We start from the raw sequence: 18,824 nt of genomic DNA, 5'->3' as shown, positions 1-18,824 counted from the left end.
GTGTACTGGGCACCTGCTGTGGTATCTTGCGGAAGCTACGTAAAATATTTAAATGGCTACCAATTGAAATCAGGAAGCCACTGGTGCAGGGCTTAATTGTAAGCCTCACGGATTATGGAAATGCTTTATTGGCCTCTATAAATAAAGATTTTTTCTCCGAGCTGCAGATCTTGTAGAATATTGCGGACAGACGGATTCTAGATCTACCTCCCAGGTCCCACTCATGCCCTAGTTTAAGGCTCCTCCACCGGCTTGCAGTCATGAAAAGAGGGCATTTTAAAATCTTATGCCTAATACATAGAAGTATCTATGGCACTGGCCCAGGCTATTTAGTAAAAAAACTCAAAAGACACCAGCCTGTAAGAACCTTGAGGTCCAGTTCTAAGTTTCTTCTTGCCGCACTACGAGTCCGCACTGCACGAAATGGAGGTCGATCTTTTTCTTTTCTTGCCCCTCATCTCTGGAATAAGCTGCCGTTCCATCTTTCATTCATCTCAGATAATCCGCGATTCTGCAAGGAATTGAAAACATGGCTGTTCTAAACAGAACTAGATATGACCCCAGTCAGTGGAATCTTCCGCTAGCGCCTTGAGACCTATCGGTGACATGTGCTCTAAATAGGATTCTTTGACTTGACTTGACTAGTCCGGGTGGCCAACTCCCCCAAGGCCACATATGCCCAAAGGCTATCCATGGCTAGTGGTTGGCCGCAGATGTATCATAATGACATATTTCTTTACATTAAGAAAAACATAAAAATTCACTAAAGAAACAGAGGTTAAAGTACAGTTATATGCGAGGAAGGTAGTAAGATTGTAACTTGCATTCAGAATACCTTAGAAATTCACTGAAAAGCGCTACCATTTAATAAAACGTAAAACCAGGGAAATTCTGCAGTTATAAGTAACTTACATAAATACAACTTGTACTGCTGTGATGTACAGCTTATAATCTCACATATTGCATCACTGATGACATCTGAAATCCATAGCAGTGCAAGTTATACTTCTACAGGTTATGTGTAACCGCCGAATTTCCTTGGTTTTTTAAACGGCAATGCTTTTTCAGTGAAAATATATGTATATATTTTATTTATGGATTATCGCCACTCTGTAGTTACCGTTAGGATTTTCAGGTATAGGAATCCCTCAGAATTTTGGTTGCTAATACCTTTGCGTCCGTTTGACGAATCTCCCCAAAACTATTCAGACCTATTCCTCTTTCTACATTGGCAGAGTATGCAACGTTTTGCAGAGATTGGTAAAGGGGATGTAAGGAAAACAGGGAGGTCCCAAAATGTTTTTGGGCACCAATGCATTTCCCATAGACTTTGTACTCAAGTGTGGTGCAAAAGCAGCTCGAAGTATTTGAATGAAATTTGGCAAGATTACACATTATTGTGCACAGATGATCCTTTTGATTGGCTCAGGTAAGTAGGGTAACTATTTTTAAAGGCAGGAGGCATTTAAAATTAGTGATATCTGCTGTCCCTGTACTTACGCAACATTTTGTGCTATTTCGCAGAAGTACCATGGTACATATCGATGACAAGTCCTTATGTGATTGGCTAATGACTGCCTTTACAAAAGTTGAAGGTAGCCATGTTGTTTTTAGGTGCACATTGGCTGTGTTCTGCACATTGGCTGTGTTCTGCGTTACGCCTTCAGCTATAGGTAAGTATTAGGTTTAATATTCTCCCCTACATATTACCCCTTTGTTGAAGTGGTACTAGGTATAGGAAAATATGTATACGTTTCTATATAAAAAGGTTTTTATGTACGGAGTACCGTGGTGCTCAAAATAAATACAAAAATGTTAAAATATTTCATATACACTATATACGTACATATATCTACATATATATATATATACATACAAAAATATATAGCTATACACACAAATATTTAATATATTACTATAGTGTATTTTCTAGTTTCTAGTTTTACCATATTTGAATATGCAGAAAAAAAGTCTACAGAGTACTGTGGTAATACCTACAAATTACTGCGCATTTTTTTGAAAAATATGCAGTTTTCCCTAAACTGCTTTAATAAAATATAGAAATATTATATTTATAAATACATTTCTCTATTTTGTACCACTTTAATAAAGTGGCAATAGGTAGTGAACAACAATACAACTATGTACTATATCTAAGACCATAACCCACAATACAGCAAAATGAAGAATGCAGCCAAACCGTTCTAAAACTACATGGCTGCCTTCACATACTAACTTCTCACCCGCATGTAATGCAGTATACAGCAGTGCAATATATAACTATGGGCCAGTTGTACGACCACTGGATTTCGCAACTCACAAATCGCTACAAATTGCGAATAGCAATTTGCGAGTCACAAAATCTAATGTACAACAGTGTCTCAGATACTGTTTGCGATTCCCTAGGGGTCACAAATTGCATGGCTCATGAATATTTATGAGACAATTTGCGACCCCATTGGTAATGGCTGGGACTCCCAGGGATGGTGGCCTACTGGGGTCAGCTGACCACCATGTCTGGGACTGCTTTGTCAATAAAGCAGTTTTTTTTAAATGCAACCTTCAAGAAAAATGGGATGCATTTAAAAATAAACTTTTGAGTTTCATTTTTTAAGGGCAGGCAGTGGTCCCTGGGACCACTGCCTGCTCTTAAAAAATATTTTTGCATCCATTCCCAAAGGGGAAGGGTTTTCTGGAGACCCCTTCCAGTTTGCGAGTTTTTTACCACCCTTCTGAGAAGAATGGTAAACTGCAAGTGTTTTGTGACAGCAGTTGCATATTCATAAGTTATGGACTCGCTATTAGGAAGGGACGCCCTTAGCATGCCCATTCCTAATAGCGAGTCGCTAACCCTATTTTATGAGTCGTGAATTGATTAGCGGCTCACAAAAAGGGTTAGTACATTGGGCTGACCTTTTTTCTGGTCGCAAAGGGGCCGAAATCCCCTTTGGGACAGCAAAAAAGGGTTGTACATCTGGTCCTGTGTTTTTTAAAATGTATAACTTTAACACTACTTACACTATGCACACATTTTTCCAAAAATTACCATTTACACTTCATAATGTTAATTCCTGACACATTACATCTACATCCATTCACACACTTTCACGAAACGTGTTTCAATTACAATGCTCCACTCTACGCCACTTCACTTTATCCCACTCCTCTCTATGGTATTGCATTCTACACCATTCTACTCTACTCAACTCCACTATGTGCCAGTCCTCCCTACACCACTCCACTGTCCGCTAAAACATTATATTCCTCACCATTCTATGACACTCCAGTCCATGCCACTCTCCTTTACGCTATTCACCGTATGCAATTCCACTCTAGGACACTATACTATACACTGTTCCACTCTATGCCACTCCACTATACACCACTTCAGTGTACACCACTGATCTGTATGCTATTACAGTGTATGCCACTCTACTATACGCAGCTCCACTCTGATAATCCACTGAACGCTACTGCACTGAACTCTATTATACTGTGCACATTCTATGCCACTCAATGTCACCACACCCTATACTATTATACTCTACGCTATTCCACTGGATGACACTTAAATCTAAGCCACTCTACTCTGCTCTACTTTGTCACTCCACTCTACATCACTAAACTGTACGCCAGTAGACTCAACATTTTTCCAGACTACACCACTCCACTGTATGCCACTACACCCGGCATCACTCCTCTCTACGCTACTAATCTCTACGCTATTATATTGTATATTGTATACCACACCATGGTGCATAGTGATGACAAGTCCTTATGTGTTTGGCTAATGACTGCCTTTACAAAAGTTGAAGGCATCCATGTTGTTTTTAGGTGCACTTTGGCTGTGTTCTGCGTTACCCCCTCAGGTATAGGTAAATATTAATTTTAATATTCCCCCCTACCTATTACCCTGTTGTGAAGTGGTAATAGGTATAGGAAAATATTTGTAGGTTTCTGTAAAATTTTTGTTGTTTGAAATGTATGGAGTACTGTGGTACTCAAAATAAATGAAAAAAAAATAAAACATTTAAAATACACTGTTTACATACATGTATATACATAAATATAAATATAAATATACACACAAATATATACTATTTAACTATGATGTATTTTCTCGTTCCTAGTTTTACCATATTTGAATATGCAAAAAAAAGTTTACAGAGTACTGTGGTAATACCTACAAATGACTGCGCAATTTTAAAAAATAGGACATTTGCCTTAAATTGCTTCAATAATATATAGAAATTTATGACTGCATTTCTCTATTTTGTACCACTTTAATGAATTTGTATTAGGTAGTGAAAAACAATAAAACTATGTATGATATCTAAGACCATAACCCACAACGCAGCGAAACGCAGAATGTAGCCAAACTGTGTTAAAACTACATGGCTGCCTTTTAACTTTGGTAAACACAGCCATTAGCCAATCACATACTGACTTCTCACCCACCTGTACTGCAGTATACAGCAATACAATATATAACTATGTTTTTTTAAAAGTATAACTTTAACACTACTTACACTATGCACACATCTTTCCAGAAATTACCATTTACACCTCATGATGTCTATTCCTGACACATTGCAGCTACATTCGATCATACGCTTTCACGATACGTGTTTCAATTACCATGCTCCACTCTGCACCACTTCACTTTATGCCACTCCTCTCTATGGTATTACATTCTACACCATTCTACTCTACTCCACTCCACTATATGCCACTCCACTCTACACCATTCCCCTGTACGCTAATACATGATATTACTCTCCATTCTATGACACTCCAGTCTGTGACACTCTCCTGTAGGCTATTCCACTGAATGCAATTCCACTCTACGAAACTATACTAAACACTGTTCCACTCTATGCCACTCCACTGTATGCCACTTTAGTGTACACCACTGAACTGTGTGCTATTACAGTGTAGTCACTCCACTATATACAGCTCCACTCTGATAATCCACTGAACTCTATTATACTTTGCACATTCTGTGCCACTCCATGTCTCTACTCTCTATGCTACAATACTTTACGCAATTCCACTTTATGACACTTCCCTCTGAGCCACTCCACTCTACTCTACTTTTTTACTCCACTCTACATCACTACACTGTACGCCAGAAGACTCAAGATTATTCCAGACTACACCACTCCGCTGTATGCCAATCCACTCAACACCACTCCTATCTACGCCACTGCTCTCTATGCCACCCAAACCAGTCATGTGCACATACCATGTTCTCCATGCAGGCTATATACAGCCTGCATGGAGAACATGCCCACCCCTCCAACCCCTGGCTGAGCGCTGTGTCACAGTGGTCAGACCACTGTAGGTAAAGGTCTATAGCTAAGTCTAATTAGCTGTAGGAACAATCTTGGTAGGAGAGCCCACTTAATTATCTCGGCAACCCGGACTCGGTTTCCCAGGAGTCCCGGGTTGCATAGGCCGATTCCAGCTGGCCCGCTCTCCCTGACCGCCCCGCCCAGCCCCACCCGCCTCAAATAGCGCGGTGATTTTAAACTACCTTGGGACCCTCCAGGACGCCAGGAACTTTGCTGCTGCTGCCCACGGACCTCGTTTCGGACCTTATCACCACAGCTAGCGGAACCCGCTCCGCGGGTCCCGCGTCGCAGGAGGGGGCTCTCAGAGGCTGCAACTGTTCTGGGCGGTGAGTGTGTGACAGGGCTGCGAGCAGCAACCCGGACTCGGTTTCCCAGGAGTCCCGGGTTGCATAGGCCGATTCCAGCTGGCCCGCTCTCCCTGACCGCCCCGCCCAGCCCCACCCCGCCCATCTCCACCAGTATATTTTCAGTTGGGTATCTAGTAGCGCGGGAGCGCGCGGGAGAGCGCCGGGAGAAGCCCGGGACAAGGGCGGGACCGTCTGTGGCCGTCCGGGGCCGAAAGAGGCCGGGCCGGGCCCATTCCCTTTAGCCCAGTTTCAAACATACACAGAGTAATGCCCTCGCCATCACCATGTGAAACCCCATCAAGGGAGGGAGCTCCCGGTACAGGGACTCTGGATAACTATTTCAAATCTGCCAAGGGAGAGGGGGGTAAAGAAACATCACTAGAAAAGCGTAGGGCGGAGCGTAGACGCTCCATAGAATCTATGAAAAATAGATCTCTGACTGAGATCAACCCCTACCCTATCTCCCAAGAGGAAGGTATGCTTCTTATCAGCCCAAACCCCCCGACCCTTGAGGATTTTCCTCTCTTACTTAGGGAAAACCCCTGTACCTCAGGGACAGAGCCAGGAAAGTATCCAGACCCAGCACCTTCAATACAATCTGTTAACCTGGTAACCCAAACCCCCCCTATGCAATTGGCTAAAAAGAGTAAGTCAAAATCTAATGTCGTGGTTGAGGTACATAGGCCTCCGCCTAGCAAACGTAGTAGGAAATCAACAGGGGGATGGGGGAAACCTAAACTATCTCATCTTGATTTTGGCAAAAAACATACGAATCCACTCTTACCGGGGAAGGCTGTTGAGATCGCCCCCACTATTCCTCCTCCAAAGGACCAAAATCCCATTACAGCTGCTACCAATAAGGATCTAGAGGCCAATACATCGATTAAAATCCCTCTATCTACATCTATAGGGAGCATCGAAATTTTATTCCGCTCCCTCTTGCAGCCCATTAGCGATAGTTTGAAAAAAGTGGAGATTAGGCTCACCGTATTAGAAACATCTCTTACTACCCTGAATACCATAGTTAGTAAACAAACTAAGCTTGTGGGAATCCATCCTTTTGCAGGGGTCCCTTTGGAAGCAGGAGTTCCAACAACTGCCAACAAAGCCCCAGCCCAGAGTGTGCCATCTGCCCCCCCCCCCTCAGCCACTTATGGCTATTCCATCCCAGGCACAGTACAATAGCCAAACTAATGGTCTACCACGACTAGTAGACTACCCCCCTCAACGATCCCAGGTAGAGTCTAAGGAAAGCTGCCAGGATAATGGTAAAGCCACTCCTCATTCTCCGGTCTGGCCAGCCCCAAGAGCACGGAGGCCTGACCTTCCGCCAGAAGCCAATAGCCTAACAGTAGTCTTAGCTGGTGCCCCCCATCTAAGATCAGGGGAAAATGAAGATTATCCATCCCTCAAGAAAAAGGTGATTAAATGGCTCAATTGGAACCGACCCTTACCATCTCATTTTAACAACGAGATTATCATGGATAGAAGGGTCCCATGGCTAGGGAAGACCAGAAAAACCATAATAGGGGACTGTATTCTGGTAACTTTTAAAGATCCGGGCACCGTGCTGCACATCTGTGAAGGAGTAAATAGATCACTGGACTCCACCATCCAGACCCTTCCAGTATCTTTCTTCTTCCCCCCCATGCGCATGCACAAGGTCCCATTGCACGATGAATGGACAAGGGTGGATCGCAGACGTAGGCATAAGGACCATATACAACGCCCTCATTTCCAACCGCCAGACACACCTTATTTCCATTTTAATCGTTTTAATTGCTTGAGTGGTCTGGACGGGGTTGATTGACTTGCTGTACATAAGCCAGCAACCCGGGATAACGGCTCCTGCGGACTTTCAGAATCTTCCAGTGTGGTTACTGGTTTAATCTCTGGCTTATCGGATGATCTAGTGGCTCCTGATAATGGCATTTGTGGACCTTTCTATCTACCTGTTGTCAATGCAGATACAGCTGAGGGAAGTGACCGGGTCCTTTTGCTTGTGGATAACGTCTTGCCTAGTCTCTCTGAGCCATTTGCCCCTATTGCTGCCCCTGCTCCAGGCCTCCCGATGGAAGTGGCTGGTTTGGCAAACGAAGCCCCTGAACATCTGAAGCTGATATGCTGGAACATTGCGGGTCTGGCCAACAAACTGGGCGAGCCAGATTGGGTAAACTACATTGAGACAGGTGATGTTTGCATGTTCCAGGAAACCTGGGCCAGGGAGGACTACGGGCACCAAGGTTATGCATCCTTCTCCATACCAGCAAGGTGGGAAGGTAAAGGTCGCCCGTCAAGGGGGCTCACGACATGGGTCGCTTCCCATTTGGGCTGTGTGGCCACAAGGTGGCCGTTTAATTCCGAAGATATCCTTGTGGTCTCATTACTTTGGCCAAACAAAGCTAAACTTGTGTTGGTCAACATTTACTCCAGGCCGATGGGAATGGCAAAGGAATCACCAACCATTGATGAACTTTCGAACTTTTTATCTGAACTACCGAATGATTCATACTATGTGTTGGGTGGGGACTTTAACTCTCACTTCGAGCCACTACCCGGCCTTTTGGAAGGGCTTTCATTGGAAGAAGATGCTAGGTGGGCAGTTCCCGCGGTGGAAGCACCGCCCGCGAAAGCTTGGACCCCACTAGCACTACAAATTACTGCTCTTACCCTAAGGTTCGGAATCAGAGCCTGTAATGGGCGAATGAAATCCGATATACCGAGCAAAACCACTTACAATAGAAGGGGGAGAGAGTCTCGTTTGGACTGTTTTGGCCCAATTGGTGAGGTGGTCTACAATTCGGGATTTTAGAGTGATGGAAAGGATCGAGAGCGATCACAACGCCCTTGAGCTTGACCTGGTTCATCCAGGCCCTCAAGCTCTAGTGCCTATAGTGGGAGGGAATAAACCCGCGCTTCTCCTGGATAACAGCAGGAGAAGAATCAGGTGGGAGCACCTGGTTACATCTAAAGATAAACTCCCCTTGCTCTATGCTGAGATTATTCCTATTTTAGAAACCATGGGGAGCTTTGACATTGAGGTAAACAACATAGGCTCCCAGACTAATCTGTATAAAGCCCATGAGGACCTTATAAAAATCGCGGCACTACATCTTTCCAGCAGACCACGGAAGTCAAGGGAGATGCCCAAAGGCAAAGTATTGTGGTATAATCAAGCATGTAGACGGGCTAAATCAAAACTTCTTGGTGTAATTAAGGAGGGGACAGGTGGGGAACGTCTCAAACAAAGCAGGCGAGCCTATAAAAAACTTCTTGCCCAGGCCAAAGTAGAATGGGAGGAAAACCAGTGGGAGGAACTCACAAAGGCTTTAGCCCTCCAAAATCAACGTTTGTTTTGGAGGATAGTGAACGGGGGGTCAGGAAATCTACATTCGGCACTAGAGCCTAATATAGCACCTGGGGTCTGGCAGGCTCATTTTCAATCTCTATATAGCTCTGAGCCGGGAGAACTTCCTGCTGCTACTGAGGTGGACACGCTGGGCTACCAAGGGGAGCCGATAACGCTGGGCGAGGTCACTGCTGCTATCTCTGGCCTAGCTTCCGGGAAGGCGCCGGGACTGGACTGTCTACCGGGGGACCTGTTTAAACAGGAGCCCACTGTCTGGGCGCCCTACCTCGCCGCCCTTTTTAACAGTGTTCTTGGTGGGATGGAAATCCCTAGTACTTGGCTGGGGGCAGAGGTGGTCCCCATTTTCAAAAAGGGCTCCCCTCTCCTCCCAGCCAACTACAGGCCGATTAGTCTATTAGACGTACCGCAGAAGCTGTTCGGTAGGGTTTTGCTGAACAGGCTCCAGGATTGGATGGAGGAGGTGGGAGCCCTCAGTCCGTATCAGGCGGGGTTTAGGAAGGGGGTATCCACAGTGGACCAGGTTTTTAGATTAAATTTAATCTATTGGAAGACAGCAAAGTTCGACGGCGGCAGTTTGTACACAATTTTTGTGGACTTACGGGCCGCCTTCGACCTGGTTCCCAGGGGGAAACTCTGGAGCGTCTTGGCAGAGATGGACGTCCCCGCAGACATCCTGTCAATCTTACAGAGGCTGCATTACAGTAACTATGCGCGTGTGAGGTGCGGGAGGTCGGGGGAACTGACCGATAGATTCCCCGTTGGCCGAGGGGTAAGACAGGGCTGTGTGCTGGCGCCGACCCTGTTTTGCCTTTTTGTCAACGGGGTAGTCGCCCATCTCAATGCCACCGATTATACGGACGCCCCCAAACTAAATGGCAGCAGGGTGCCCGCAATTATGTTTGCGGACGATACCCTGTTGCTATCTAAAACCCCTATGGGCATTCAAAGGATACTCGACTCCTTCATGGCCTTCTGTAATGTCAGAGGGCTAGAAATAAATGCAGCAAAAACCAAATTCATGGTTTTGAACCCGAACGCGAAACTGCGACCGAATCCATTACTGGGGGCAGTGCGGCTTGAGCGAGTAGCCACCTTCGAATACCTAGGTGTGACCCTTAATGAAACTATGACCTGGGGATCCCATCAGAGTAGGGCAAACCTCAAACTTATACAAACCACTGGGGGTATTGCCCGGATAATGACTGGCTCGACGTACCGCCCATTGGGAGCTCTAATCCAGATTTACAAGGCCCAGGCTAGAGGAGCGATTATGTACGGGGCTGAACTGTGGGGTCATAGGCCTTGCCGCAGCCTGTCAGTAACAGAAAATAAGTTCATAAGACAGGTAGCCGCTCTCCCCCCGAGTACCCCGCTTCTTCCATTGAGGCTTGACTTAGGGTTACGACCATTAGCTGACGAGATAAGCCTGAGACCCATAGCCTTTTGGTGCAGGCTATGGAGTAGTGTTGATCTCGCAGACTATAGGGCGGAACTGGCCAAACTACTGAACCACCCTAAGGCGCTTAGTATTCCCTGGGTTAAAAATATCCAAACTATTTGTATGGAATTGGGCCTCCCTGATCTATGGACTGAGCCGGCGACGGCAGCACCTAACATCTCCAAGAGGTCCCTGTCGAATTTGTACCACGAACGCAAATTGGCATCGGCCAAAGCTACCCAGCCAGACGGGTCTCTATCATCAGTGTTCATGCAGAGCAAGGATCTCTATAGGTTTGAGAAGGCACTGGATCCTATCTATCCTATACTTGCCAGAAAGCTATTCCTCCAGTGGAGGTATGGCACATTGCCCTTTAGGTCCTTTACAAACTCGTGGTCATCGGCGTCCCACACAAAGTACTGTCCTGTATGTGCGGACAAGGAAGAAAATGATCTGCATGTGGTCTTCTTCTGCCCAGCCTACAAGGCAGCAAGAAAGTATTGGCTCCTTCCGTTGATAAGGAATATGGGTGGCAGGGAATATGCACCGATGTACAGGATTTTAAAATCAGATGTCACTGGCCCAACAGTTTTTGCGCTCTCAAAGTTTTTTATTAATGTCTGGTACACGCGTAATCGCATTTTAAAAATGTTGGGTAGTGTTTAGAAATGTTATCTTTGCCAACGGCGTTTAACCCTGTACAGGAGCGTTTTATATATGTATCAAATGTTTTATTTGTTTTGATGAAGTTACATGTGTTTTCTTTTTGTATTGTGCATCTTTTATGACCAAATGGTCGAAATAAAGATTGGAAAGAGTGAATTATCTCATACAGTTAAGACCTATATTTTACATATTCAAAAACACAGCGGTCAGACCAAGCACAACGCTGCAATTGCAGCGTTGTGATTGCCTTAGGAGAGGGAGCCTGGCTGCCTGCTTCCTGTTCCTGAAATCGAAGCAGGAGAGCAGGATCAGCAACGCAGGACTGGGCAGCAGCAAGGTAACTGATTGTTCCCCTTCCCTCCTGCATTCACAACCCCCCTGAAGCCCCACCCCCCCTGCCCACCCCCCTACAAATGAGTCATGCCGGCCGCTGCTGCCACTATCCAATATTTTACTGCACACAACTACACTCTATGCCACTCAAGTCTACGCTATTTGACTCTACCCCTCTGCAATGTACGCTGTTTCACAGTACGCTACTTTCCTGTACCCCACTCCACTTTACACCACTGCATACTCTAGGCCACTCCACTGTATGCTATTCCAACAGTGGCGGCTCTTCTATAGGGGCGTTTGGGTGCCGCCCCCCTGGTTTCTCGCAGTGCGAGAAGGCAGAAACATAAATGGTAATAACTACCATTTGTTTCTGCCTTCTCGCATGGCGAGAAAGCAGAAGTTCCTGGTTGGGGGTGGGAGGTCCTGCTCGAGGGCAGGGGGGAGTGGCTTGCCCACTGTTGTTCATACTGACTGTTTGGGCAGCCTGAGGCAACACCACCCACTCTCCCTGTTCTCTATGTATGCTACAGCATACATAGAGAAAATTACCCGGGTGGGGTGCGGCCTCACCAATCACAATGCTGAGGTGGAGGGGAGGGAGGCTGCCTGCAGCCTTCCTGATGACGAACACCCTAGGAATTCAAGAGGCAGGACGGCGGGAGTCGGGAGTCTCGGGACTTAAGCAAAAGCGGGAAGGTAGGTTTTACTTTTATTTTATTTATCCCGCCTCCCCCCATCCCCTCCGTGGCGCGACAACCCCATTTCCAACCCCGCCCACCCGCCCGTAATGCCGGCCGCGACTGGCATCTAGCAGTCTTTCTCATATAGAAGAGTCCGAAGAACCTTCGGGTCCTGAGTCCTTGGGGACTCCTGCCTTGGACATCATTTTATGAATGACCCACATTTCTGGGGGTGGGGCACACTGAGTAGATTCCCCTAGTCCCCAAAGGAAACTTCAACCTATGCAGAGAAGAGGAAAACTGATGGTTGGTTTCTCACCTCTACTTAAAGTGAACGAGTGCTTAGTATGCAAGCTGCAGATAATATGTTGCTCCTACAGAGGAAAGATAGAGGCATCTTAAACAAACTGTCCCGACTAACAGCGGGCCAACCGCTTTGTCTCTGCTCAAAATTGTGGTTTGTTTTTAGGTAGAACCTGCAGGCAGCAATGTGCTTTTTTTCACTGGTCGTCTTTTTGGTCCTTTAATCCGTGAAATCTGTTTTAGGTCAACAAGCGTTGGCTGCCAACTAAGAATCACTGTGCCGGTCCGTTGGTTCACATTGCACAGGCGCTCAACCCACCAACCTGCCTTAGCAGATACACTCTTCGTAAAGCACCTTGAATGTGCTTCCAGTTTGGCGCGCGTTGCATAGAGAGCTGTGCAGCAGGCGCCCAACCAACCAACTAGCTTTAGCAGAGGAACTCTTCGTAAAGCACCTTGAATGTGCTTCCAGTTTGGCGCACGTTGCATAGAGAGCTGTGCAGCAGGCGCCCAACCCACCAACCTGCCTTAGCAGACAAACTCTAAGGAATCTGTTGTGTTTTGTGTACTGATTTACGTTGTCCAAAGAGTTGCACATCCAAGACGGATTATTGCATGGCTTCTGATGATTTGGGAATGACAATGTATGGGTTTCTCTCTAAGCACGAAGTATTCCATCGTTCAGGAGCTTCTGGTTATCCCCACAACACTACTTACCAGGCTTTGCTCTAGTAGTTCTTGTCTGATGACATTCCTCCTCCTATGGCGCTACATAATTAATGCATATTGGGCTTATTGAATGTAGAGGCTTTTAATAAGTCAGGTATGCTATTATCTGTCAAGAAAAATGAAAACAGACGCTCGTTCCCCACAGTGCAGTATTTACGCCTCGCCACTTTCAAATGTCACCAGCCGCCACTGTATTCCAATCTATGCCATTCTAGTGCATTCCAATCCAGTATACACCTCTTCACTGTATGCACCCTCCACTGTACTCTGCACCACTATATGCAATTTCATTTTACTAGTCTACTGTATGCTACTCTGCTCTATTCCACTCCACTCTACGCCACTCCAGTGTTCACTATTCCACTGTACGCCTCACCACCCTACTCCGCTCCACTCTATGCCACTCACCTCTACACCACTCCCCTGTACACTCCACTTTATGACATTCCACTGTATGCTACACCACTCTACGCTAATCCACTGTACACTACTCCAGTTTTCACCATTCCACTGTACACTACTCCAATCTAAACCAATCTACTCTTTCCTATTGCACTGAATGCAACTCCACTCTATGCCACTCCGCTGTATGCTATTTCACTCTACCCTACTCTACTGTATGCCACTACAGTGTACGCTACTCGACTGTACGCTACTCCACTGTATGCTATTTGACTCTACAGCAGTGTAATGTGCACCACTCGTATCTATGCTATTACACTGTATCCAACTCCACTATATGCTATTCCACTTTATGGCACTCCACTGTATCCTAGTCCCCACTCCACTAAATACTATTCCACTCTACCCCACTCCTTTGCATGCCAATCTAACCAATGGCACTCTACTCTACTCCACTCCACTCTATGCTACTCCACTCCACGCGGCTCCGCTGTATGCTATTCTATTGGACGTTACTCCACTCTACGTCACTCCACTCTACACTATTCCATGGTATGCCCCTCCACTACACACCGCTCCACTCAATGCACTGTATGCCACTACTCTCTACAACAACATATGCCACTCAACTGCAGTACACTGTACAACACTTTAGTCTATTCTATCTCACTTCACTGCAAAACACTGAACCTGACTCTATGCCATTACACTGTACACCACTCTACGACAGTTTCATACACTCTAAAACATGGCATACCACTCTACTGTATGACACACTACTCCACTCTATAACTCTTTACTCCACTATATGGTAGGCCATTACAATATACTACTCAGCACAACACTGTACTATATGAGACTCCAATCCACTATATGACACTTTGGTCCACTCTACGCTATGCTGCTCCACTAAACTACACTGTTCAACAGATTAGCCCACTGTACACCTCTCCAATGTATGCCACTCCACTCTACTGTACTCTATAAACCTGCACTATACAACACTCTAAAACACTCTATGCCAGGGTATGACACTGTACTACACTGTATGCCCCTTCACTGCACTGTACAGCACTCTGTTCAAATCTATGCCACCTAACAACACTCAACTCCACAACACTACAGTCGATGATACTCCACTGTATGACACTCAACTGTACTGTATGATATTGTACTCTACTGTACAACATGGCACTACACTCTATAATACTCCACTCCACTATATGACACACCACACCACTTCACTATGTAACAGTTTACTCCACTAAAAGCAATGCCACTCCACTCTACTCATCTCCATTTTAATCCACTCTATACCACTTCACAACAATAGACTTTGTCACTGTACGACACCATCTATTACTATACTCTACGACACTGCACTTAACAACAATCAATTAAATAACACTCAGTGCTATGATTTGAAACACATTTTTATTAAAAAATAAAAATCATTTACATTTTATGAAAAAACAAAGGTTAAAGCCGTGTTATAGTTAGGAAACATTATTAATCCTTTCTATACAACCCCAACTTAAACTATACAATCTAAAGAAATGACAAATGTATAACTATAACTTAAATTTAAAATTTACTCACAGCTGGTTAGAACTTACATTTATAATGTATGCACAACCTTCAATTTAATATACGGCATGCACTTCCATACACATTCTTCTCTCTCGAATCAACTGCCACACTACTACTTAACTATAACTCGCCACTCTACTATTCACTTTATTCTGAGAAATGTTGTCACTTCAGTTACTTTAAGTCTTATTATGACTGTTATAATTTCACATGCTATTAGTTATATACAATATGCAAGGGTATAACGAGTGCATGAGGAAAGCGAGTTGTAGTTAATATAGTGTGGCAATTGTACTCAACTGTCAGAAACCAGCACCATGCCAGAAACTCCAGGTGCTATTGTGCTTAGAGCAAACACTTGCACCGATTGACTGCCATGTTGTAGTGAGGGCAGTTGCCTGGCTCTGTGCTTTCAAAAAGTAAGTGAACTACATGACAAGTCAAGTAGTTGTATGAATTAGTTCACTGGCATGATTTTAGAGTAGTGGCAGGTTACCAATAGTAAGGATGTTATTACTCATTTGGTTGATACTGCTAACAAGCATTGACAGCACCAATAGTTCTGGCTTGTACATAGTAAATGTTCATTGTTGTGAGATACATCAGGATGCAATAGCAGAAAACTCTCTGAGAGGTACCGAAATACTGGTCTATCATTGAATCAAAAAAAAGCTTCACTCAAAATGTCATACATTTGTAATGTTATGTTACCAGGATTATTGAGCCTGTGTACACCAATCAGTTTCATGGCGCGAAGTTGAAGGAGGACTAATCACTGACTGCTGAATGAGACACTAATTATATACTTAGTGGAAAAGCCAAATATTTAGTGATTGTCTACATTTATTGTATCTTGAAGCCAGTCAAATCTTTAGAGGAAATAAGTTCCAGACACGGGGCAATGATTGAAAAACTGGCACCTCCTATTCTCTTTTTTTTAACTCAAGTACCGACAAAAGAGTCTTACAAGAGGAACGCAATTGCCTGTTGGGAGAGTATTTCCAAAGACGGGACGTACTGAAGGCATGACTTTTGACTTATAGAGTTTTAAAGATGATGCACCTTATTTTAAATCCAGTCCTTTTGTTCCACGTAAAGCCAGTGGAGATCCTTCAATAGAGTGTTAATGTGGCAGTATTTTGACGGTCAGAATGTTAAGCAGTCTACATGGTTTTGGACGATTTGGAGCCTATGAAGGAGAGTCTTGGAGAAACCCACTGAAAGGGAGTTAGAGTAATGAAGCCTGGATATGAGCAAGGCAATTACAACTGGGATGAGAGCCTTTGAGATGAAGAACTTAGAAATGTTCCTGATCCCGAGGAGCAATATGAAGCAAGTCCCAAGTTGGGGTCTCGTTGAAAGCTCACCTTCAATAAGGACACCAAGGCTCTTTACATATTTATTAGGGGACAGAGGATCCTTCATCTCAGTGGGCCTTAATTAGCATTTCAGTTCTAGATCCTGGCTCTTCATAATGAGAATCTCAATGTTGTCTGATTTACATTTAAGAAGGTTTCTGGTCACATTTTTGACAGTAGAATCTAACTCCGTAGAATGTCACTAGTAGGCAGACAGAAAACAAAAAAATGCCACACATAAGGCATCAACAAACTAGGCAGCCAGACTGGTGGCCCTTCAGGGCCCACAGGTCCTTTTGGGTGTCAGGGAAAGGTACAAATTAATTAAATGATTAAAAAAAATATCTATTGCCCCGCCTAGTGAAAGTCATCTGGGGCAGGCACAAATCTATAAAACGACAATAAAATGTTGTCCCACCAGGACCCATAGAGCCCCTATGGAAGAAGAGTGGGGAGGCAAAGAAAACATTATTAAATTAATAAACAAAACATCCTAGTGTACCTCCAGGGACAATGGGACCCCCACTAGGTGCAAATTGATTACATTAATTAAAAACAACAGCCATGTACTGCAGACTAGTCAAATAAGTTACAAGCTAAAATAAATATAATCAAAAAATATATTAAGAAAACAAAACAATGAACAAGAATAATGGGGGCTCCTAGAAGGCCATAATAATCAATGCTCCCGGCAAAAGGCCGAAAACAATGGCATCCAATAATTAATAATCGTTAAGGTTCCCTATTTTCCATTTTTGCTGATTTATAAAGCTAAATACAGGCATCAAAACATTTACTTTCCTGTCTGTATTTATTTTTAAATGTGGATAAAAATGGAAATTAGGTTGCTTTCTGAGTGATTCTAGATGCTATCACTCATGACTGCCAGGACAACAGCTGTGCAGATTAACAGGTAAGAGGGTTAATAATAGGCCTGGGCAGAGTTTGCGGAGTTTAACGCAGCAGAATTCTGCAGAGTTACCAGAAAACTCTGTGCGATTCTACAGAGTTCCACAAGCGGACGGAGTCACAGTGACTCGGATCCTAAAATATATTTCTCTTAAATACTTTTTTTTTAAAATAGGTAATATAATCGATTTACCACGTTCTTCATTAAGTTAAATCAGACTTGATGATAGAAAGTATTAAACCCTACAGTGAAGCAACACTAAGGGAGCTGCCCTTCAGAACAACAACCTGTCTGAAATGCTGTTTGCCCCCGGTTTATGCAATTGGAAGTGAGGCACGAATCTGGTGAAGTAAGTGAGGGGAGAATAAGAGAGGAAAAACAGAAGGGGTAAAGAACAGCAGAGTCTGGAAAAGAGGAGGATGGATCAGTAATGAAGGACAGGAGCTGGAGGACTAGGAGGAATGGGAAAGCATAGCGGAAGGAAGGAAGGGCGAGAAGAACCAGGTACCGGAGCGCCATTGTGCCAAGGAGGAGGGATTTCACCAGAAGTGAAACTGAAAGATTTCAAGATGGCACATTTACAAAGCGTTGTCAACCAAGGAATGTAAATGTAATTTTCAAACGTCCTTCCCGGCAATATTTCTACAATCAGTAGTAAAGTAAATCAGTATTCATACTTGCCTGGAAGAACTGCTTCTTCCCTTCATAGACAATCCTTGAGTTTACGCGAGTTCAAAGCGATGACGTCAAGCACAAATCCCTGCGATGTTCCCATCCAACAGCAGCTCGTTGCTTTAGTTCCTCCGAAATCGAGAACTGGTCAGCCCTTGTTCGAGATGAGGAGTGTCCCAGTCTTGTCGGATTTAGTTTCCAGTGGTTGCTCGTCAACCAGTGTTGGACATCTTTCAAGACATCATTTTGTCTTTCAATGTCTTTGAGAGAGATAGTTTCCAGATAGATCTGAGTATCATCAGCATAGAGGTGGAAGCGAATGTTGGCTATTCTGAGTAGTTTGGAGAGAGGTTCCATGTAGATGTTAAAGAGTTGCGGTGAGAGCACCGAGCCTTGAGGGACGCCCTTGTTGACTTAATGGAGTTCAGAAGTGAAGTTTTTTATTTTTATTTTTTGTGTGCGATTGTGAAGAAAGGAGGAGAACCATTTGAGGACTACCTCACCAAGACCAGCTCTTTCTTGGAGAGCCCTTATGAGGAGTTTGTGATCAACAGTATCAAATGCTGCCGAGAGGTCAAGGAGAATAAGGAGGCAGCATTGGTCAGAGTCTAGTGATCCATGCATATCGTCCATGATGTTGAGAATCACGGTTTCTGTGCTACAGCTTTT

The sequence above is a fragment of the Lissotriton helveticus genome, chromosome 3_1 (genome assembly GCF_964261635.1).
Source record: "Lissotriton helveticus chromosome 3_1, aLisHel1.1, whole genome shotgun sequence".
NCBI lineage: Eukaryota > Metazoa > Chordata > Amphibia > Caudata > Salamandridae > Lissotriton > Lissotriton helveticus.
This window is presented reverse-complemented; position numbering follows the sequence as displayed.